Source organism: Columba livia, chromosome 5 (genome assembly GCF_036013475.1).
Source record: "Columba livia isolate bColLiv1 breed racing homer chromosome 5, bColLiv1.pat.W.v2, whole genome shotgun sequence".
NCBI classification, from domain to species: Eukaryota; Metazoa; Chordata; class Aves; order Columbiformes; family Columbidae; genus Columba; species Columba livia.
Genome location: NC_088606.1, coordinates 210,204 through 232,285, shown reverse-complemented (window position 1 = coordinate 232,285; position 22,082 = coordinate 210,204). Strand labels below are relative to the sequence as shown.

Here is a 22,082-nt window from a genome sequence, read left to right as displayed (position 1 = left end):
GCGCGGGGACACCGCAGCCGCGCTGCCGGGGAGGGGACGAGGTGACGTGTCACCCGCGCTGCGCTGGCGGGGAGGGGACGCGGGGACGCTGCTGCCGCGCTGGCGGGGAGGGGACGCGGGGACGTGTCACCCGCGCTGGCGGGGAGGGGACGCGGAGCCCCTGCAGCCGCGCTGGCGGGGAGGGGACGCGGGGACGTGTCACCCGCGCTGGCGGGGAGGGGACGCGGAGCCCCTGCTGCCGCGCTGGCGGGGAGGGGACGCGGGGACGTGTCACCCGCGCTGGCGGGGAGGGGACGCGGGGACGTGTCACCCGCGCTGGCGGGGAGGGGACGCGGAGCCCCTGCAGCCGCGCTGCCGGGGAGGGGACGCGGGGACGTGTCACCCGCGCTGGCGGGGAGGGGACGCGGGGACGCTGCCGCCGCGCCGGCGGGGAGGGGACGCGGAGCCCCTGCAGCCGCGCTGGCGGGGAGGGGACGCGGGGACGTGTCACCCACGCTGCCGGGGAGGGGACGCGGGGGCGCTGCCGCCGCGCCGGCGGGGAGGGGCGCCCCGGGGAAGGGGCCGCTGCTCAGCGCTGTCTGGACAGAGCCAGGGGGGCGGCGCTGGCTGTTACCTCGACCGTGATCAGTAACTCCCTCAGACATTCCGCAGTGATTTCAGTGGAAAAACAAAGGCACTTGGCAAAATCAGCGGGGGTGAAATTTCTTGTTCCATTTCACACAGCTCTGAGGAACAGCACCTTCGACACTTAGAGGTGCTTCTTGAATTCTAGCTCACATCCACACATTCTGCAAGTCCTTCTGATCAGCTGAAAGCGACAGACTGCAAACTGCCACTTGTGCATGAATGAGCCAGTATAACTGTTTTAATGGACCTAGTCATACATTCACTTTTCTTAAGTAAAAAGTGACAGAACAAGAGGAAAGAGCCTCAAGTTCTGCCAGGGGAGGCGTAGACTGGATATTTGGAGAAATTTCTTCACCCAAAAAGGTTGTCAAGTGTTGGAACAGGCTGCCCAGGGCAGTGGAGTCCCCATCCCTGGGGGTTGAAAAGGCCTGTAGGCAATGGCTCGTAGGGACATGGGCTAGTGGTGGACTTGACAGTGTTGGGTTAAAGGTTGGACTTGATGATCTTAATGGTCTTCTCCAAACTAAATTATTTCGTGATTCTATGATTTTACTCTTAAAAACATGCTGTTTCATAACTGCAAGCCTGTGGTCTGCAGGGCTGAACAGTAGGTAACAGATCAGACTAGTTCAAAATCCCCCAGATGTGTGGAAGAACACAACTACAGCCTATCTAACAGTCACCTGCAACCAAACAGCTGGGGAGGAAAAAAAAGTAAAGAAGATACCAAAATACGGATTTGCTTGCACACCAAAATAAGAGACATTTTTTGTTCCTTTATAGGGAAGCAAATACCTCTGAGATCAGAAATGGGCTCTTAGGCTAAAATACAGAACAGTAAGGCAGTCTGGAAAAACCAACCAGCCAGAGAGAAAAAAGCTGTGAACACACAGGAACCAAACCTCGCAGCTTTGGCAACAGCCGAAAACCGTTCAGGGAACATTTCCTTGGTTATCCTCAGCTCTCCCTGCTGCACGTTCCGCTGCCTCTGGGCAGGTGCGGGTCTTATCAATAACCTTCTGGGAACAAAAGGGACCTCTGAAATAAATGTGCAAGCTTTTGTGGTACTTTTTGCATTTTCCCACTGGTAGCACTTGTTTTATTCTATGCGGTTGAGGACAGTCAGACTTTTTGCTATTTCATCACTTTTATTACTTTTAATTTTTCATTTGAAGTTCCTTTGCTTCTGACTGTAAGTCAGTCATCCTGAATACTGGGGATGGATGTGGAAAACCATCAGCGTTAGTTGAAAATGCAACCAGGGGAGGTTGTATCTATAGAGCTTTATCTCTGTATTCAGGCAGAAGGCTGTTGGTGTCATCGTACAGTAAATTGCAGTACATTTTAGTGATTTTCATCCAAAAATTTAAAATATTCTAAGCCAATAAATAAGGAAAAGATTATACTATTTTTTATACTCTTCTTACATGTGTATTTTCCTAATTCATTGAACAATTTGGAATCTTTAGAGTTGTTTGCCAGGCCCACTGAATTCCCTTTCCACCATTACATTTAACAGTCTTCTCAGTGGTTTCCATATATCAATACTGCAAACGTGTGGCATAGAGAAGGCTACGGAATTAATAGCACATGAAATTCTGTCACTTGCAGTGCTGCAAATGTTAAGTAGTGCCACTGAAATTGCATTTTAAGCAGTTTGAGATTAATGCAATTTGTTGTAAATGTCCTGTATTTTAAATGTTATGTAAAATGTGTTTTCCAGGCATGCAGAGAAGCAAGGCTGGGAATAGAGGCTGCTTTACTAGGCTATTGCTAGTTAGATTATGCAGAAGGATTGCGTTTTTCTTTCCTTTACAGCAAAAATACCTTTGAATGTACAAGATTTCTATAGATGACTCTTAATCAAAAAAATACACACACATACATTGTACACGGAGGATATATTTCTTATATATGTAAGGGAAAATATACATTATATATAATATATATTATATATTATACAATATTACATAAATATGTAATATATACATGTAGTGTTCATTTTATATGCATGTAAATATATATAATGAATATTTTGCTTTTTGCATATCATTAAGATCAGGAAATCTCCTCATGTTCCTTTCTGTTTCTCTCTCTCTTCCTCTCTCTGTTTCAGTATCTATCTCAATATCTATCTCTTCCTTTAACTTTCTAATTTTAAATTATCTACAGCATATAAAAATTAGAGACAGAGATAGAAGGGGGTGTGAGGAAGAGTCCTGATCTATTTTTCTTAATAGGACATAAATACTTGATAGCCTAGAAAGTACATGAAAACCCCACACTTACCAGACCTGTTACTTTGTCAATACGTACCTGAAGGCATCACAAGCTAAAACTCTGCAGTGTAACAACGAGCAGAAAATAGGACGATGCTCATTGGAGCAGAATAGACATGCGTGTGAGCATAGCGGCTGTGACAATTTGGAAAATTTAACCCTAGAGATTCCATGACAGGGTTTTCTGTAATTTGATTTCTGTGGCTATTTTTCTAAGGAGAAAATACTCAGCTTGGTTTATTCAGTTACTTTTACAAAAGTTTTGTGGCTTCCTATTTTTGAGGGGTAAACTTGCCTTTTGATGAAATGAATGATGAGTTAATGTATCTTCTGCAGGAACACGGCTGGCTGTAATTTTGCTTGGCTGAATCAACACCCGGCCAGACCCAGGTGAATGCCCAAATCCGTTTCAGGAATCCGCCCTTTTCACATGCCGTGGTGTTGGCCACCGGAGCTGCTGGCAGGACGCGCTGTGCCTGCGCTGCCCGGCGCGGCGGGCGCGGGGACGAGTCTGGGGGTGGCAGGTGCCTCCGGAACCCCGTCCCCGGCGGTGGGGACACAACCCGCCCGCACGAGCGAGCTCAGAAATGAATCTACACGTTTCCTTAACTGGGTCAGGCGCGTTTTATCTAATGACTTTGCGCAGTGTTCACTAGCATGACAGTAGACGGTCAAGTGAGTTGCTTTCCATGGCTGAGGCCAAACCACAGTGAAGCTCCTGAGAAACCAGCACCCTGCAGGTGACTTGGGGTGGTGGTTGCCGGGAGCCAGGGGAGCTGTGACAGGCCCACAGCCTTAGTCTCCGTCAGGAAGCGGATGTGGTGTGGGTCTGACCCAGGGCCCTGCGGGGCGGCAGCCCCAGCGCGGTGCTCCTGTGCGCTCAGCGCCCGGCAGGCGGGCGGGGGCGGGGGCAGGCCGGACAGCGCCCTCGGTGGCCCTGTCCCGAGGCACCAGCTCCTCGCGCCCCTGCAGCGGAGCGGGGCGCGGGCGTCGCGCTGTCCCCGCCGCAGCGCACGCTGCCGCAGCGCGGCCCGCTCGCCTTCCCGCGCTGCGCTGAGCCAGCCGTGGCGCCGCGGTGGGATGTTTGACTGCGCAGAGCTGTCAGTGTTCGTTAACTAAGTACCTAGATGTCCCCAAAAGGTGGGTCATATTGGGAGAATAAACATGTTTGAAATACTAATAGCTACCAGCTAGGAAGCCATTAAAAGCTAATTAGAGGAGAGGATCAAAACTACCTATTTTTAATAATAATTACTGTCATGCAAAACAGTGAAAGGGGTGCTTCTGCATTGATACAATCACAAATTGCTTTTCGGAGCTTAAATATTCTAGCAGTTAATTTGTCCAAAGGCACACTGCAAGGACACAGGGGTTTTCAGAAAACACATTCCAGTCATGTTTCTTAAACCAGGCAGTGGTAACACTTGCTTTAAGGGAAGTTAGCAACCCAAATTAATTATCCAAAATTAACACCAGCCTTTAGGACAGATATTATCTCCTCAGCATTCATTGTCACAGCTCCAGACTAAAAGAGGAAATGAAATAAGGAGGTATTAGCAGGATAACTAAAAACTGAGCAAAGAAAAGAGATGTGCATTGATCTTTCTTACATGAGTTTCTTTTCTCTGTTGGAGTGAAATTTTTTCACTTACAGATAATCAGCGTGAATTCCATATAAGTGGCACTGAATTTTACACGCTGCCTTACTAGCGTGGGCAGAGGAGAAACAGCTGCCATGCGGATAGCTCAGTAGAGACATTTCTGATAATTCGGCACTGTTGGTGATGGCTTTGTAGGTGTATCACATGCAATATTGCCCTTTCACACACCTCCATTTGGCACTCGAACTGACCTCAACAGAAAAACTGCCGCAGGTCGGGAGCCGTCCCCGTGACAGCGCTGACGCAGCCTGTGGGCTCGGGGAGGCCCAGGGCGCCCTGTGTCCAGCACAGACACAGCCTGAGCTCTCACAGGTGTCACTGCTGGCACCGTGTGCCCCCGTTCGCAGCGTTTCAGGGCCCAGACCCTCCCCAAGGGATGGCTTGGGCTGCACTGGCTCTGCCCGCGCCGCGTCCCCAGCCGAGGATCTGACCCGTGTCCTCCAACAGCCTCTGCCAGCATCGCCACGCAGATACCCACCATCAATTTCTAATGAATTGCCATATAAAACCTTTCACAGCAGGAAAACTGACATTACCATGCAAACAACGAGTTCGAAACAATGAAAGTACAATCAAATATTTGTGTAATGACCTAAAACAGAACAATATGATAATTTGTAACACAATAAACTACAGATAAAGATAAGTGAATAACGCACCAAATTATGGATCTGTTAATTTTGAAAGAGCTGTTACTATACAGCCCCACACTGCTACAAGGAATTGGGTCCTGTCTGTTTTTATCTCATGAGCTATCTTTTCATGGGAAATTGAATTTTAAAGTGATTGTACAGAAGGCTAAAATTGGGAGACGAGTTTCTAAAAAAAGTCTCTGGTGACATGGTGTCTCTCTCCTCCGTGTACTTGTCTGCTGGTCCAAGCTGGATTTTCTGGACTTAGTTCCTGTTTGCTGTGACTTCAAGATTTCTTGCATGTAGCCCTCAAAAATGTTTGCTGCATCTAATCCTTGTGTTGTGAGACAATCACGATTTCAATGTATGGTTAGTTACCCTCAGACATGTAGCATGGGTTTTGTTTTCCCCTTAGAAGCTTTATGAGATGTATCTTTTGGCATGTGGTTTGTGTAGAAAAGCCCCGCGCCCCAGGACTTTCCACACCAGTGCACGCGTGGTGCATCCCGAGCGTGGCTTCCCCAGCCGCATCTCATCCACAGACTTTTATAAAGCGTCTGCACAGCAAAACACTGACTGCAAACAGGGTAAAAATGTTTGATGGGGCTTTTTATGCTGAAAGTCCAGACACAACCAACTCGCGTTGCTTTCACAGAAAGTTTCTTCCTACAGTGCATTGGGCAAAAGAGAAAGTTTAAACACTTCCAACTTCCACCTGTCCCTAAAAAGCAAATGGCTTAGCTGAAGTAATTGTATGAAAACATAAACAGTTACAGTCCCTCAAGAAGCCCTTAAATATGGCATGTTGAGTCAGTAATTTGCATGTGGCTGCTTGTTTAATAACAAACTGTCTCCTGAGAGGTAATTTAATCTTTTACACCTAATTAGTCGTTCTGGGAATAATACTAGACGTTGCAAGTAGGTATGAGTCATGACACAAATGTCTTTGAAATTTAGGATTAAACATGGCAATGAACAAAACTTTAAATGTGTTTTTTAACTTCGGGAGCTTCGTATGGTTTAGTAAAAGATTAATTTTTTTACTTCAAAATTAAAGTCTTTAGTAGTGTTTCTATTAGGCAGCATTATTTAAAAATCTGAATTAAACTCAAGAGTGGGATCCATCTACAGGATGTTGCATCTGTCAATTATTGCAATATTGAAAATATAAAAGGAGATCTACATTTAGATGTACATTACTGACTATACAGGGACTAGACTTTTATTTCTACTTTATTTTGTTATTATTAGCAGCACGGCTCCAAGCCGACTGAGACTGACCCTGCTCACGAGGGCCGGCGGGGCGTGCGCGCAGGCCCTGCGCCACCAGCGTCCCTGCACTCTCCCACACACGTCAACAGCGTCATGGCACCCGTGGTCCTGAGTCCAGAATCTCCCACGTGATTCAGACGAGGTAAACCTGATAACCGCTTTTAGCCCAGGCCGAGACCAAGGTCATTTGATCTGGTTTTTTGGGAACGGTGCAGACAGCCCCTTCGTCTCGCAGAGGGCGCATCTGGGCCGTGTCCTGCGCACGGGCCAGCCCGCGCCGCCCTCGCACCCCGCTGGGCCCAGCAGGCAGGCTCTGCTGAGCTCGGACTGAGCTCTGCTGAGCTCGGACTGAGCTCTGTTCAGCACAGGGGCAGGCGGGGTGCCAGCCCGGCTCCGCCGCGCCGCTCGAGGAGTGCGGCCTCCTCCCTGCTTTACTGTGCGGTACAAGAACCTAAAAGGAAGGGGTTCTGCAGACAGGATTCCGCTGGACCTAGAGTCACGGGTGGTATTTGGCAAAATAACATGGTGTCTCGCCAGACTGTTTGTCAGTCTCTTTCCCTGGGTCAGTTATTTTCGGTGATAAGCTGTCAAAGGAGAAAATAAGGTAGATTATGTTTCTCATTCACTTATTTCAGCCATGCAGAACCTACCTGTCTCACTGGCTTTATTGTGACGTTACCCTGTGAGAGCTCCTCCTTTTTTAGAGGAGTGCTCTGAATGTCTGTGGGTCCCAGGCTGTGCCTGGTGCAGATGGAGGGGAGCACCCCTGCCCAGCCGGGCGCCGCTGGGCTCCAGCTCTGCCTAGTGGGGCTGCTGCAGGCAAACAGACAAACATTTTATTGTTTAATAAAGTAGCAGGAGAAGAGCTGGATAGCCTTCTTTTATCACGTTGGGTTTAGTAGCTATTGATTTCCGCCACATGTTTGTTTGCTTCTGCTTCCCAGAGGCAAAGTGCATGGTGACTTGAGGAATTTGCAAAGGGAAAGATATGACAAAAGTATCAACTACTGTAATCCACACTCTTCAGGCAGCTAGAAAAGTCCTTAAGGTACCACAGGAAGATTACTATTGATAAAGAAATAGCTGACAGCTGGGGACAGCTGCTGTGATTTTCTGTCATTTCCTAACTGACGTCACTGGGACTATTTGCATGAACTGAGTTTCCCGGTTTCCTTTCCAGAATGAATGATAGCAGTAATAGTAATAACAGCAACAACGGTTTTTGCCATGGAGTAATCTGATTTTTCTAATGTGGACATGAATCAGAATACTGCCAGAAGACCTCCAGTTTAGGTGTAAGGAAGTTTATATGTAATAATAGCTCAAAGGTGAGACCATATTTCTAAAGTGAAGGGCGAGACTGTGCCTTGCCAGCATTCTGCAAAGAGTAACTGAGAGCAAAGCACTGCAGGGCACGTGGGTCTGGGGAGGCACCTGGATGAGCTGGCAGCCAGAGACACATCTGGCCAGCTGTGTGTGTGAGATGTGTGTGCGTGAAATGGGGTGTAGGTGTGTGTGAGATGGGGTGAGATGATGTGTAGCACTAAACCAAACACTAAACCAAAAGCAATAATCACCAATTTTTGTCTTGTAGAAAAGTGCCAAAACTCCTCAAAATTAGATATTTTTGGAAAAGAAAAAAAAATTATTATGATGGACAAGAAAACCATACTGCCCACCCCTCCCCTCCCAGTTGGAGCAAATACGGAGTGAAACGCCAGCAGTTGCAGGGGCATTGCCGGGGATGATCCGGTGTGGGTTCTCTGTCGTGGGTCGGTTCTTCAGAGCGGATTCTCCGTTGCGGGTTGTCCCAGGTGAGCCCTCTGCTGCGGGTGGTCCCGGGTGGACCCCCCGGTGCAGGTCACCCCCGCACACGTCCCATCCCCCCCGTGCACCTTTCTACTTGCACAGCCTTCCTCGGCTCTTTGCCCCTCCCCAAACGGTTTCTCTCCAAACGTGTTCTGCGTGGGTTTTTTTTTCCCCGTGAGACGCCCCCCCAGCCTTTGCCATCCGCTCTCGTGTGCCCACTCCCTCCTCTCTCCCCTCCAGCCCCCCCATTCCGCGCTGCCCGCCGCATAGCCCCTCTGCCTGCGGACCCCCGGGGCGCCTGCACCCCCCCAGGCTGCTCATTGTCTCCCCAGCCACTCGCTGCTCTGCAGCCCAGCCCCACGGCAGCTGTTTTCCCTGGGAATTCGTGGGCTGCAAGTGTCCTCGTTTCGGTGCAGCTCGCTGCCGCCCGCCCGGCCCGGCCCGGGCGCCGCGGGCTCCGTGCGGCGCTGCCGCTGGGGAAGGGGCCGCCGCCGCGCGCCCGAACGGGACCCGCAGCGCCAGCGCCGCCCGGGGTCGTTGCTGCTGCCGCCCCGTGGCCGCAGCCGGTACTGCAGCCCGGGGGGAGCCGGCTCTGGCCCCCGGGAGTGGCATCATCGCTGTTGCTAAAAAGCCCTTTTTATGTTACGAAAGGCAATTAAATAAACCCTCAGGCTCCCCTCTCTTTTTTTTTTTTTTTTTTTCGGGGGGGCGGTGAACATTGAGGGATTTAGGTGGGGGAGAAGCATCCTGCTCAGCTTTGTTTTGGGGAGAAAAAGCATCTTTTCAGAGAGAGGGAAGTTATGAAATGGAAGAAATGAAATGATCAAATTTTATCCCAACAAATTGGGATAAAAAGAGGGAAAAAGGCTGGTCGGGAAGGGAACTAGGCAGGCTGGTAACACAGATTGCTGCCCTCCCCTGCCTCGAAGGATTTCAGTTAAATCCGTGTGGGTTTAGGGATTGTTTCAGAGCGGTTTCCTCTGCAACTCCACTGCTGATGCTAAAAACACAAAATATTTTGATTTTCGTTTAAAAGGGGAAAAGTCCAAAGAAAAAAGGGGGAGTGGGTTTTTTTCAGCGCTTTTGCCTCAAGGCAGTGGAACGGAGCCCTTTTATTAAGCAATTCCTCCCCAGTTTGGGGGTTTCTAACCTGTGGGCACTGTTTTGAGGCGGAAAATCCCCATTTCCCAGTGCGCTGGGGAAAATGCCCCACACGGGACAAACCTCCAGAAGACCGGGGGATTAGAAGCCCCGACAAACCCCGCCCCGGCTTTGCGCTAGAGCTGTATTTTGAGACAAAATGTGCCCAGATTGGTGTCTCTTCGGTATACCAAGCTGGCGATTTAAAAAAGAGCCTTTTGAGCCCGTAGTTACAAACGGCCGCGACGACTTCCCGCAGAACTGCAAACCCGCCTCCGGCTCCGCCCACCGCCAAGCAGGGCAGGTTGAGTGGCCACGCCCCCTCCCGCGAGCCGCGGGCTTCACTCAGGTCCGCTCGCAGGAGGGTCCGGGGGCGGGGTGGGGGAAGGAGCAGCCAATGGGGCGGCGCGGTGGAGCGGAAAGCAGCCAGATGAGGGCGCGCCGCCCCCCGCTGTCTGCAGCCGCGTCTCTCTGAGCTGCGTGTGTCTCGGTGGTACCGGGCATTAAGGGAATGAGGGGGCGGGCGGACCAAGGGGCTAAGGGCGGGAGGCTGCGGAGCGCTCGCTACGGCCGGCTCCCGGTGGTCTGGCGGCAGGCGGCTCAGGGCAGCCCCCGGGGCCGGCGGAGGAGCAGGAGGCGACAGCCGGCCGGGGGCAGCTGCCGGGTGCGTCCCCAGCTCGCCGGAGCTCTCCCTGAGCCTCCTCCCGCGGCCCGCTCGCCCCGTGCAGCCGCTCCCGAGCCCCATGGCGAAGGCGGCAAGCCGGCCTGTAGTCTAAAAGTAGCCAGCCTCCAGCAGAGGTTATCAGCTTGAGTGTATTGCAAAAATGAGATATTCTTACTGTTTTTTTGTCAGAGGCAGCGCTACACAGTTGTGTGACAGTGCATTTTGAAGCAGTGAGAGCACTGGTGTGTGTTTGATACTGAGTATACAGGTCAGCTATGGAAACTGTGGAGTTATCTTGTACCATTTTACATGCTGTGTCTCAACAGGTGCACTAGCACTGAAACAGGGTGTAGATTGTCACTGACAAACACTTGCCTGAGACTTTTGAAGTTGCCTGAGGAACTTGTATTCCCAGGGATTTTGATACCACATATATGTAACATTAACCTGCCATCATTGCCTAATGGTAGTCCTGCTTTTTAACTTTTTATTTATAGCTAAAATCTTAACTGTATCAATGCATTTCTCATTATCCTAATTCAGAGGACTCTGTTTTGACGTATTAATAGTGAAGTCAATTCAAAGGATTCAACCCATTCAGTCTGTACAGATTATGGTTTTCTGCATTACAATTTCTAGGAACAGTTTTCATGAAACCCACACTTGCTTAAATATTCTGCTTTCAAAACTGATGTGTTTTACAGACTGTAGAACACGGAGATGATGCTACCAACTGCTGCTGGAAACATATGACATGTAGTGGAAGCTGAAGTAACTCTGCAGTAGCAGTTTGGACTCTAGTAAGTGGGGATGTATATTAAATTTTGCACTGATTTTTGTAAAAAGGGCAAATGGGTAAGGATAATCAGCATCTGGGGTTAAGCTTCGGGATGTAGGATGGAACGAAGGAAACATTGCTAACTTGTTGCAAATTTCTGCAGATAACTGCAACTTTCAAACCACTTTCTCTCTGCCTTGTTTCTAGTTTAACTTTGCAAGAACTCTTCAGGCACATATGGAAGATATTGAAAGTAGGTGCTTCCCCCCGTCCCCTCCCCTCCCATTGGATCAGCTCAAATTAGTACAATCCTCCATGCCAAGGTTCATAATACTGAACTTAATCACTGAAAATATGATTTTGCTCAGCAGTGCTTTTTCCATTATCAGTAGCATTATTGCAAGAGGGAGTTCTTTGTAATTCTCCATGATTAATTGCCCAACATTATTAGAGTTGGACCACAGAAGTGTTTTCTCCAAGTAATAACAAGATTCCTGACTAGTAACGGTTTGGTTATTTTCGTTCTAGCGGTGTGAAGTTTCGCAGTTGGTGGTGACCTTCAGCTTGTAGCCTTTTACATGACTCCTAGTAGAGAAGAAACATTCGAAGTCGAGTTTAACTGCACTGTAATTATCCTGCTTCTCTTGCCGCTTCCTCTTCTCCCCTTTGTTTGTGTGTTTTTTCCCTTTTCTGCCCCCTTTGGTTTTTTCTTGTATCCACACACACTTCTTGGTTTATCACTTGGTCGGACTGATCACTTCAGGAACGCAGTTCTGGCAAAGGACCAGCCTGCTCGTCACCTGATGGTTTCCTCAGTGTGCTCGAATTCAAAAATAAGTGCTGATTTCTGGTACGTGTATCCTGACTCTAAGTCTTATTTCTGAGTGTGATGAACAGGCAGTAGAAGGGTAGTTGATCTACCTTCTTTTTCCTCTAATGTGCATGTGAATGTCAGCATTCAAAGTTTGTATATGAATTTTCAGTGCACAGGATGTATTTGGGGTACAATAACGAATGTTGTGTGTGTGTAAGGTTAAGTTCAAGGAGCAGATGATTATTTCAGTAATTTAATCTATATTTGATTCAGGCTTTATCTAACTTGCAGGTGAGAAATACTGAGGTTTAGATTTATTGAAGATGCTGTTTTATTTACATTTCTCTCTGAAGAACTGAAGAAGTGAGGAGACAGACCTTGCTGCTTTCTGTGTTCAGAGACGGAACGTTACTCGAGTGGAAATACTTTCTTGACCGCAGGGTTTGCTTAAGAGGACAGATTAAACTCCTGTTACAGACAAGCTAACGCTTTGCAAACCTATTGGAGATGTCTGTATTGACTTTATTTAGTTGACAAGTGTGTATTTGTATTTTAATTCACCTTGCAACAATAAAATCCTATGCATATGTGGGCTTTATGTTCCTTTTGCATACGTTGAAAGAATGAGGATAAAGAGAGGAGCTGCTTCCAAGTAGGCCTGACTTTACTGCATTAAGCAACATATATATAAGAATTTAAGAGTCTTTCTGTTATTTAGACTGCTGAACCTTTCTAGATATTTTAGCATCCGAATTGTTAACTTTGTGAGCTGTTTCTTTCCCGTGTGTTGGGTGCTGCTGTCATGGACTGAATATACTCTCCTCTGACTACTGTTGGAATTAGCTGCTGTAAACACTACATAGAAGTTGAATCCCTGGCGTAATTAAGTTTTCTTCCTTTTATGTTGAGGAAGAACAGCAGGAGGACTCTGCACTTTGTATTATTGAGTTTTGATTTGAAAATGCTATATTTTTCAGACATGAGATGCATTTCAAAATAAATTACACAAGGTTTGGACAAGTATTACAGTGTGCTATTTAACATTATAAAATTATTTTTGTTTCTTCCACTGATCTTAAAGTGCTCTAATTTCGGAGATATTTGTCAAGGCTGCCGATGATACAGTTTCTGAGGATGATTCTGAAGGCTGATGCCGGCAGAACTTTGATACTGCAAGAGACAAGTGGAATTGCTGCAGAAATGCTGAACTGGCAAGAACAACATTAAAACACATTTGTTGTTTTCTTCTCCTTAGTAAAAAGTGCATTGATATTACTGTAGTATCTGAAGCATTGTCGAATTCAAAATCAACTGCTGCACAGCGGAACTCAGCGGACTTGAGAACCGCTCAGCTGTGTGAGGATCAGACACGTACAAAGCAGCTTTGCTTTTTAAATTATGAGGATGATGCGCTTTGTTTTGGAAGACATCAGATTTGGGATGTTAAGGAAGCTGTAACTCCCTTGGTGTTTCCTTCTCCCCGCAGTGGCATTTCTGGTTCTGTCTGCAGAGTTGTGCTCCTCTCCCACTCCAGGTGCTGATCGTGGGGTCAGCGTGAGGGGGGGCAGGGAGGGCGGGGGGGGCCGTGGGCTTCAATAAGTTTTGTTTGGGGTTTTTTAAACGCCTCTGTCGACACGTTGTATAAAAACTGATTGCTGCAGTGCTAACAGAACAGAAGGATGAGCAACAGACTGCAGAAACTGTTTGGGTTTTGGTTTATTGAAAAATTATTATTTAACTCAGAAGACCACCGCAAGATCTTATTGCTTTTTAATACTTAGTGATAGCTTTTTAATGTACTGGTTTGGAACCCTGAGATTATATTTGATATTAAGTGGCTGTTCCATAGTGGAATATTGCATTTCAGCATTCCTGGCAGATCTGCAACTTGATAAAGACCTCAGGCTGTTTAGTTTAATCAGACTTTTGTAGATCCCACCTTCACTGTTCAAAGCACCGGCTGTCAATGTGTTTTCTAGCGTTGTCACTTCTTTCTGAACAAAGATGACAGAGGTAGCAGCTCTACTGGTATCATCTGTTTTATTTAAAGATGGATATTTACAGGAACTTTAACTTGAAAGCTCAGAAAGCTGTGGTCGGTGGTATATCTTTGTAATGTTTGTAGATTCTTCTGCAGTTATTCTTATGCCAACGAGCACGGAACGTTTGTGAGTGTGACCTGCTGTGCAGTTAGAAGGAAGAAAGAGCTGCAGCAGCAGGAAGGCTGCGGCCGTGTACGCCGGGGGTGCAAACGGCACGAAACGGGCTGCAGCGGCGGAGCCCTCGGTCCCGGGCCATCCCGGGCAGGCGCAGCCCGAGCGCTCCCGGCCCCGCTGCCGCTGACCCGCCGGGGCCGGGGCCGCGCTGCGGGCGGACAGCGCCGCTCTGCGCCGCCGGCGGCTCCGGGCCGGGAGGGGGGGCGGGACCCGGTGGCGGACGCGGACGGGATTGGCTCCTGCGCGGGATGGGCGGGGCCACGCTGCAGAAGCGCGCGGGCCGAGGAGCGCGTGCCGCCGGTGCGGCGGCGGGAGCAGCGCGGCCGGCGGTGAGCGAGGGGCGGGCGGACAGCGGGGAGACTGGACGGGGCCGCCCCGGTCCCGGCTGAGGGGGGAGGCTGCAGGGGGAGGGACGGGCTGGGTTCGGCAGGAGGAAGGCGAGGGGCAGCCAGCCGCAAGAGCGCGGCCCCGGGCCGGGCCGGGCAAGGGGCGAGGGGGAAACACGCGGGCGGCTGTGAGGGAAGGGAGCCCCGGGCTGAGCGCTGCGCGGGGCTCGGGCGGGGCCGTGGGGCGGAGCGGGGAGCCCGTGGTGCCGCAGGGCAGAGGGAGGAAAGCGAGCGGGAGGGGGCAGCGCCGGGTCGGGAGCGGCGCGGGCGGGGCCGGGGCCGCCGTGGGGGCGCCAGGGGTGGGGGGGCCCTGCCGTGGGGAGGGGCCGGGAACGGGGGGAGCGGCGGAGGAGCCTGAGGGCGGGACGGCGCGGAAGGAGCTTGGGCGGGAAAGGCTGAGGGAGCTCAGGGAGGAGATGGCGTCGGGGAGGCTGCAGTGGGCGATGCTGGGGACGGGATGGCACTCAGGTGTGGTTTCAAAGGGAAATGCTGAGGTACCTTGAGGAATGGACGCTGGGCTGGGAACTATGAACACGTCAGATTGCTTCAGAGAGTGTTCATGACAGAAATTTGTGCAGTGAAGGATTCCAGCAAAGAGAGGGAGAAGAGCCAAACTTAGATCAGGCCTCCTAGGATGCTTGCAGGTTTGGGGACAGGGCTGACGAGGTTGTTAATCTGGTCCTAACGTTTTCTTTCTCTCCCTCTCTTGCAGCACCTGACTGAATGGAGGAGCAAGTGGACGGGAAGCTCCTGCGCCACACACAGATCACATTTATTACTCTCGCCCTCAGAGACCCGGAGATCCAAACCGTTCGCATGGTGCCTTGAAGCAGCCTGTGCTCATGCGCTTCTCCAGGGGGAAGGCGGAATGGCAGTGACTGGCCACGTTGAGCCACAGGGTGCACACTCTGCAGCTGTCAAGCCCAGCTCTGCGTCAGCTCACACCTGCGGTTTTGCACTGCACACGCAAATTTGAGTTGTCGCTGGTTGTCGCAGCGTTTGGCTTTGGTGAGGACAGCGTGTGTTTGTCAGCAGTTGGTGTAGGTGGAATCTTGAGGAGAAAGCGATATTTCCGTGCCAGAACTGGTTGGTGTTTGCATGGTATTGTGGCGGTTGTTCCCGCAGGCGATCAGTGCTGGAGTGTTATTGCAGGAAAGGGGATTTTGGAGCTTGTCTGTGAGATGCACCAGAGGCAGCAGCTGAAAGCGAAAGGCTGAGATTTGGAGGGTTTGTGGGTGGTTTTGGGCGGTTGTCAGCTGAAGAGTTGGCTGATTGCAGGTGAGGTGTAGGGCAGAGGGTGAAGCTGACTTTGCCTGGGCGGCACAACTGGCTGGGTGTGCAGAGCTGGGGAGAGCGGGCTGCTGCGGGTGACCCTAAAGCTGGAGAACCGGCCGGCAGCTCCAGAGGCTCCCGCTGCCGGGCAGGGCCGTGCAGGCCAGTGCCGTGGGGCACAGCGACGTGACCTCCGCAAGGACCAAAGAGCAGGTGAGGGCCGTGGGCATTTGTACTGAGCTGTGACATCCCTGACCCGTGACATTGGGGTCCAGCAAGTACCAAAGAGCAGGTGAGGACTGTGGGCATTTGTACTGAGCTGTGACATCTCTGACCCGTGACATTGGGGTCCAGCAAGTACCAAAGAGCAGGTGAGGACCGTGGGCATTTGTACTGAGCTGTGACATCTCTGACCCGTGACATTGGGGTCCAGCAAGTACCAAAGAGCAGGTGAGGACCGTGGGCATTTGTACTGAGCTGTGACATCTCTAACCCGTGACATTGGGGTCCAGCAAGTACCAAAGAGCAGGTGAGGACTGTGGGCGTTTGTACTGAGCTGTGACATCTCTAACCTGTGACACTGGGGTCCAGCAAGGACCAAAGAACAGGTGAGGGCCGTGGGCATTTGTACTGAGCTGTGACATCTCTAACCCGTGACATTGGGGTCCAGCAAGTACCAAAGAGCAGGTGAGGACTGTGGGCGTTTGTACTGAGCTGTGACATCTCTAAGGCGTGTGCGAGGGGCTGGGGCCAAGGCAAGGTGGGCGCGCTGTGGGGTGTGGGGGGGTGTCAGCCCCCAGACTTGTCCCCTGTCTGACTGTAGTGCCCGTGGGCTGGTGTAGCTCAGTCCTTCGTGTGTTTCTCTTCAGGTGGAGCAGCGTGCGAAGGAAAAAGGAAGCAGAGGAAGACGGTGAGCCTGCGAGGAAGAGTGTAGCGAGTCGGGCATGGACTCACGGTAAGGTGCCGTGAGAGACATTAATTACAAACTCAGGTTTGCGTTTATACTCGCTATGAAGCTCGCTCAAGCATTTGCTGATTAGCTAGGTTAGACATTACATAAGCGATGTATTTTGTGTTCCCACCAAAGTTGCTGCCAGTAACACATCTTTTGTCTATCATAATCTGTCCCTGCTGCTGTAGCTCAGTCCTCTGTGTGTTTCTCTTAGGGGAGCAGCGTGCAAAGGAAAAGCGAGGAAGGAGGCAGAGTGATGGATACAGAGGGTTGGATCGCACCTGCCGGTCAGGAGGGATCAGGGAAGAAGACACCGGTGGTGGAACCGCAGGTCAGGAGAGCTCAAGGAGGGAGAAAGGTGACTGTGGCCATATGGGTTTTTCTAGCTCACACACCAATGAAAACAGTTTGGATAATAAAAGAAATGTATGCAAAACCGATAAGTAAAGGCAGAGAGTGTTTATATGCTATGTATGGGATAGACCTGAAGGTGTATTTATTCCTACAACAAAGGAGAATTCGCAATGGTAATTAACTGAGGATGTGAATTTCCAGATTGCATTGGCAACATACGTGGGGAACATATCAGTTTATTACCCTCAACATAAAGTGTGGGCTGAAACTGGTAATTTACCGTTGTGCAGCAAACGCTGCTGTCAGCAACGACTAGTAAGCGACAAGACTGTAATTACTGATGGCTCTGGTTGCTCACGTGAAGTTGTAATGACGTGGCTGAACTCAGATACCCAGTGCTGCAAACACAAGGTAGAGAAAGAGACCAAGGGTCCAACAAGTTCTGGAGCTGACAGCTGTTGGGATCGCTGTGAGGTGTTCTGTGACAAACCTTGGAATGTTGGAACTGGCTCGTATTATGCAGCTGGCGTACTTAACCACCTGGAAGCTTCTTTTCTTAAGGAAGAGGACAATCCTCTTTCGATGGCTGAATTGAGAATGCTATGGTTTCTAATAAATCACAGACATCATGGTTTTTATGCAATGCACACCCGCTCTCGCACGGCCCTTCCAGGACCTCTTGCGGAAGGCAATAGGAGGGCCGATGCACAAGCTGTGCTGCTCACTGTGCCTGAAGCCTTGCAGCAAGCTAAATGATCACATGAATCCTTTCACCAGAGTGCAAAGGCGTTAAAACGACAATTTCAAATGACAGTGGATCAGGCCAGGAGCGTTCTTATGTCCTGCCCTGATTGCCAGCAGTCGGCACCCGTGCCGTGCACAGAGGGTGTGAATGCAGGAGGGATTGCTGCCAGTGAAGTACGGCCAGCTGGGGTAACGCGTTGTTCTGAATGGGGTAAATACGTACGTGTTTCTGTACGCGCTCATTCCGGATTTCTCGTTGCTGCTGCACGCTGGTGAAAGAGCACGAGACGTCTGTGACGTTGGTTGACATGTTCACTGTTTGAGGAGTTCCACGATATGTAAAACCAGAGGAAAGCAGAACGCACGCTGGATTAGAGGAGCGATCCCCGAGTGCCCAGCGCGCTGTAATAGAAGTGCCTGCTGTTTAACACTTTCAAAACAGTGATAGCGAGTCTGTTTGCCGACTTTCCGGTATCATGTTCTGGCGACGAGGATGGGATGATCTGCCTGACCTGCCGTGGTCCCCAGGGTCTCTGGGACCTTGTGCCGGCACCGGGGAGTTCCCGGAAGGGACCACGGATCCTGGGACCAGCTCGGACGCGGGTGAAGCCCCATCAGTGAGATGAGGCGCTTTCACTGTCTGGTTGGGCTGGCACGCTGCCTGCGCGAGACGTGGGCGACACGGCGCGTGGGGTCTGCGCGTTCGCGTCTGCGTGTTTGGGTAAACCGGGGAACTTCAAAAGAAATAAAAAATTAAAGAGGAAAATGAGAAAACTATAAATAAAAGAAAAAACGAGGGAACAGTAATTTGGTAAAGGTACCTGTAGTGATTTTGCTGTTTTTGCCTTAGCGATTGTAGGATTGTGTCTTCAGTGAAATGTTGTTGTTGTTACTTGTGTCTTGGGTGATTTTATAGTCCAGTACTTACAGTTCTCCAATTGTCTGTTACTGTGATTGTGAAACAGGTGGTGGTACAATCGACAGGAGGGATTTGGAAGAAATTCCCCCCGGTTGTATTTTGTGACATTGGAAAAGGATCGTTTGACTCGCTGGGGAACAGCAACCAGGGGAATCTGATTGAATATTGTAATTAATGGTGGCCACTGTAAATAATATTAACATGCTGCACAGGTCTAGGTGGGTATACTTTGAGATGTGTAGTATAGTACCGCACTACATGTAATATATAATAAGATGTATATTTTAAATCACATATTGCTTATTACATAATGTGTATTACACAATACATAATGTTACATATGCATTGTATTTATCCCCGTCAGATCCATTTGCTTTGAAAAAGGATAATCAGAAGTTGAAACCAGTAAAAGGTTTGTTGAAGAGCAGCTATTGGTGTAGAGTACACAGAGCACACGGGATCAGAACTGTCCCTCGGTCGGTCCAGGGTGGCATCCTGATGTCCTTACATCGGGGACAGGCTGCATTGGTATGGACAGTGCATTTCATACGGGATTAGACACGCTGTGCCTAAAGCTGTAAATACGCCAAAACCTTCTGAGATTAAACAGGATCGTGAGGAGTCTCCCACTGAGTTCTTACACCGTCTTAAACCGACAGCTCAGAAATATATTAATATAGGTCCTGACTTGGAGAACAGAGAAATAGAATTCTTAGTTGACTGGGTGCTCATTATTCAGTGTTAAACACTGTGCAGGGAATATTAAGTAGCGATTCTGTAACAGTTATGGGTGCCACAAAAACTGCAAAACACGGCCCTTTAACCCGCTGCTTAGAATGTTTGTGTGTGGAGCGTGGTACTTATTGATTGTGTGCCGTGTGTCTTCTCTTGTGCACAACGAATGGTTGACAGAAGCTTTAGTGGTGCAGTGGCTGTGCAGTTACACGCTGCTGTGGCTGCAGTTGTTGAACAAAGAAGGGGAGATGTGGCCGGGTTGTGACATCAGTTGTGAGAAACTGCAAGAGTCACAGCGTGAGAACAAGCGCTGGTGGAACAACACAAGCAGCAAAGACTGTGTGGGACATGAACTGTCAGGGACAGAGGGATTGATACGGGATTGGGACATCAGGGACAGGGATTGATACGGGATCGGTACATCAGGGACAGGGATTGATACGGGATTGGTACATCGGGAACAGAGGGATTGATACGGGATCGGTACATCAGGGACAGGGATTGATACGGGATTGGGACATCAGGGACAGGGATTGATATGGGATCGGTACATCAGGGACAGGGATTGATACGGGATCGGTACATCAGGGACAGAGGGATTGATACGGGATTGGGACATCAGGGACAGGGATTGATACGGGATTGGGACATCAGGGACAGGGATTGATATGGGATCGGTACATCAGGGACAGAGGGATTGATACGGGATTGGTACATCGGGAACAGAGGGATTGATACGGGATTGGTACATCAGGGACAGAGGGATTGATACGGGATTGGTACATCAGGGACAGAGGGATTGATACGGGATTGGTACATCAGGGACAGGGGGATTGATACGGGATTGGTACATCGGGAACAGAGGGATTGATACGGGATCGGTACATCAGGGACAGAGGGATTGATACGGGATCGGTACATCGGGAACAGAGGGATTGATACGGGATTGGTACATCAGGGACAGGGATTGATATGGGATCGGTACATCAGGGACAGAGGGATTGATACGGGATTGGTACATCGGGAACAGAGGGATTGATACGGGATTGGTACATCAGGGACAAAGGGATTGATAAACAGGGACAGGGGTTGATACGGGATTGGTACATGAGGGACAGAGGTTCGTGATGTTTCAAATGCAAACCTGAGTTTGTATTAAATGTCTCTTCGCATCTCAAAGAGTGTCTGTGCCTCACTTGCTACACCCCTTTATCTGTTTCCCAAATTGCGATTTAAACTGTATTTACCATTGTAAAAATAAAGCTTTCCCCCCTTAATTTTTGTCACATATTGTAATTAGAATTAATAGAGATATTGAAGCCCGTCCTAGCTGAACTGGAGAAAAGACAGCAGCCATGTGTATTTTTAAATAAAGATTAAATCAAGTCTGCTAGCTCGTTATCTTTAAGCGTTTTACTGTGGTCACGTCCCTCCCCAGGTTTTGTGTCTGTCGTATCAAGGTCTGACACCCACGGCCACAGGGATGAACCACCACGGGCACAGCACCAGGAACCCGCCTGTGCTGTGCTGTGCGGTCCGTTTCCCAGGGAGCCCGCGGGGTGTCCCCACAGCCGCAGACACAGGTGACCCGGCTGGGTGGTGCCCGCAGAGCACAGTTTGTGTGACCCGACCCGCTGGGCTGCCTGGGAAAGCCGGGGACAAAGGGCCGGGCCGGGGCAGCGGGAGGTTGGTTCCAGCTCACGGAGCAGCTCGCAGCGGCTGCGGAAACAGCCCCGAGCCGGGACGTGCCCCCGGCCGTGTGCTCCCGCCCCACCGCGCGGGTGTCCTGGCTCTGGGCATCGTGGCGCAGGATCGTTTGAGAACCGTTCCTGACCGTGGGTGAGGGCTGGGACTGCCCCGTAACTGCCCAGAGCCGAGTTGTTGCTGCAGACAAGACACGGGCACAGGCACAGGCAATATATTTTACTAGACCAGAAGACATCTTGAGGAAAAACAATACTTTATAAATGTCGGGGTTTTATCTGTTATCAGTGTGTCTGCCGTGTGCGCGGCTCCGGGAAAGCGCGTTCAGGGAGCTCCGGCTGCCCCCGGGCCAAGAAAAGGCCCGCGCTGCGGGGCCCGGGGGGCGCTGCGTGACCGCGCCCGGTGCTGCCGCCTGGTGGCCACAGCCCGGTACTGCAGCTGGGGAGCGGCGCGCTGTGCCCGTGCCGGGGGACGAGGGGGCGCTGCCGCTGCGGGCGGGGTCGTGCCGGTCAGAAAGGGGCGGAGGCGGACATACGAACCGCCGGGAGACAAAGAGGCCCCGGCTCTCCCGGGGCAGCCCCGCTGCGAAAAGAACGGGCGAGGCGGCAACAGGAGGCGGCGGCGTCTCCTCGGCCCCGAGCACAGGGGAGAGAAACCTGCCGGACGGAGCTCCTTCGGGCTCTGTCTGTTCACAATGAATTTATGGGTAGGTGACCAGCCGCCCCCCTTTTCCGCGTGAAGCAGAGGAGCGCGGTTCGTTGTCGCCTTTTAAACGCGGCGGCGGCGGCAAGCCGCGCGGCCGGAGGGCGCGGGGTGGGGGGGGGGGGGTCCCGGCAGGGCGGCGAGCCGGCGGGTGAGGATGCAGAGCGGGCCAATCAGATGGCGCGGGAGGGCTGGAGGGCTGGAGGAGCGGAGCGCTGGTTGGCTGCCTAGGCACGTCAGTTGCCTTTCTGTCTGCCAATCAGATTGCCGGGGGGGCGGGCGTCGAGGGCTGGGTACTGCGCATGCCCCAAAGAGCGAGCGCTGATAGGCGGAGAGATGCTGATTGGCGTGCCGCCCGCAGCCAATGATGTTGCCGAAGGGGCGGGCGTTGCGGCGTCCCTAGTGCGCATGCCCCAGCCGCG

General features: G+C 50.9%; 1 protein-coding gene and 2 long non-coding RNA genes across 9 annotated transcripts in view; all 3 read left to right on the top strand.

Moving 5' to 3' along the window:
• The first annotated feature begins 555 nt into the window (after window positions 1–555).
• Window positions 556–12,263, top strand: LOC110360603 (uncharacterized). Of its 5 annotated transcripts, XR_010472652.1 has the most exons (5): window positions 556–6,613; window positions 8,066–8,285; window positions 10,789–10,884; window positions 11,070–11,712; window positions 11,968–12,263. It is a non-coding gene; the product is annotated as an uncharacterized LOC110360603 (long non-coding RNA). The 5 variants fall into 5 exon arrangements; XR_010472650.1 differs by having other exon boundaries at window positions 10,789–11,712; XR_010472653.1 differs by lacking the exons at window positions 556–6,613; window positions 8,066–8,285 and having other exon boundaries at window positions 9,076–10,884; window positions 11,070–11,115; window positions 11,391–11,712.
• Window positions 12,264–14,669: 2,406 nt separating this feature from the next.
• On the top strand, window positions 14,670–20,647 carry LOC135579495 (uncharacterized). 2 transcript variants are annotated; one of them, XR_010472648.1, is made up of 3 exons: window positions 14,670–15,286; window positions 16,420–16,505; window positions 16,717–20,647. It is a non-coding gene; the product is annotated as an uncharacterized LOC135579495 (long non-coding RNA). The 2 variants fall into 2 exon arrangements; XR_010472647.1 differs by having other exon boundaries at window positions 14,670–16,505.
• Window positions 20,648–21,464: 817 nt separating this feature from the next.
• Window positions 21,465–22,082, top strand: part of LOC135579494 (collagen alpha-2(I) chain-like) — a 68,532-nt gene continuing 67,914 nt past the window's right edge. Inside the window, exon 1 of one of the 2 annotated variants that reach the window (XM_065062989.1) lies at window positions 21,465–21,664. The gene's annotated coding sequence lies outside the window, so the exon portion shown is untranslated. The remainder of the gene's footprint in view (window positions 21,665–22,082) is intronic. The other variant, XR_010472642.1, reaches the window with a different exon arrangement.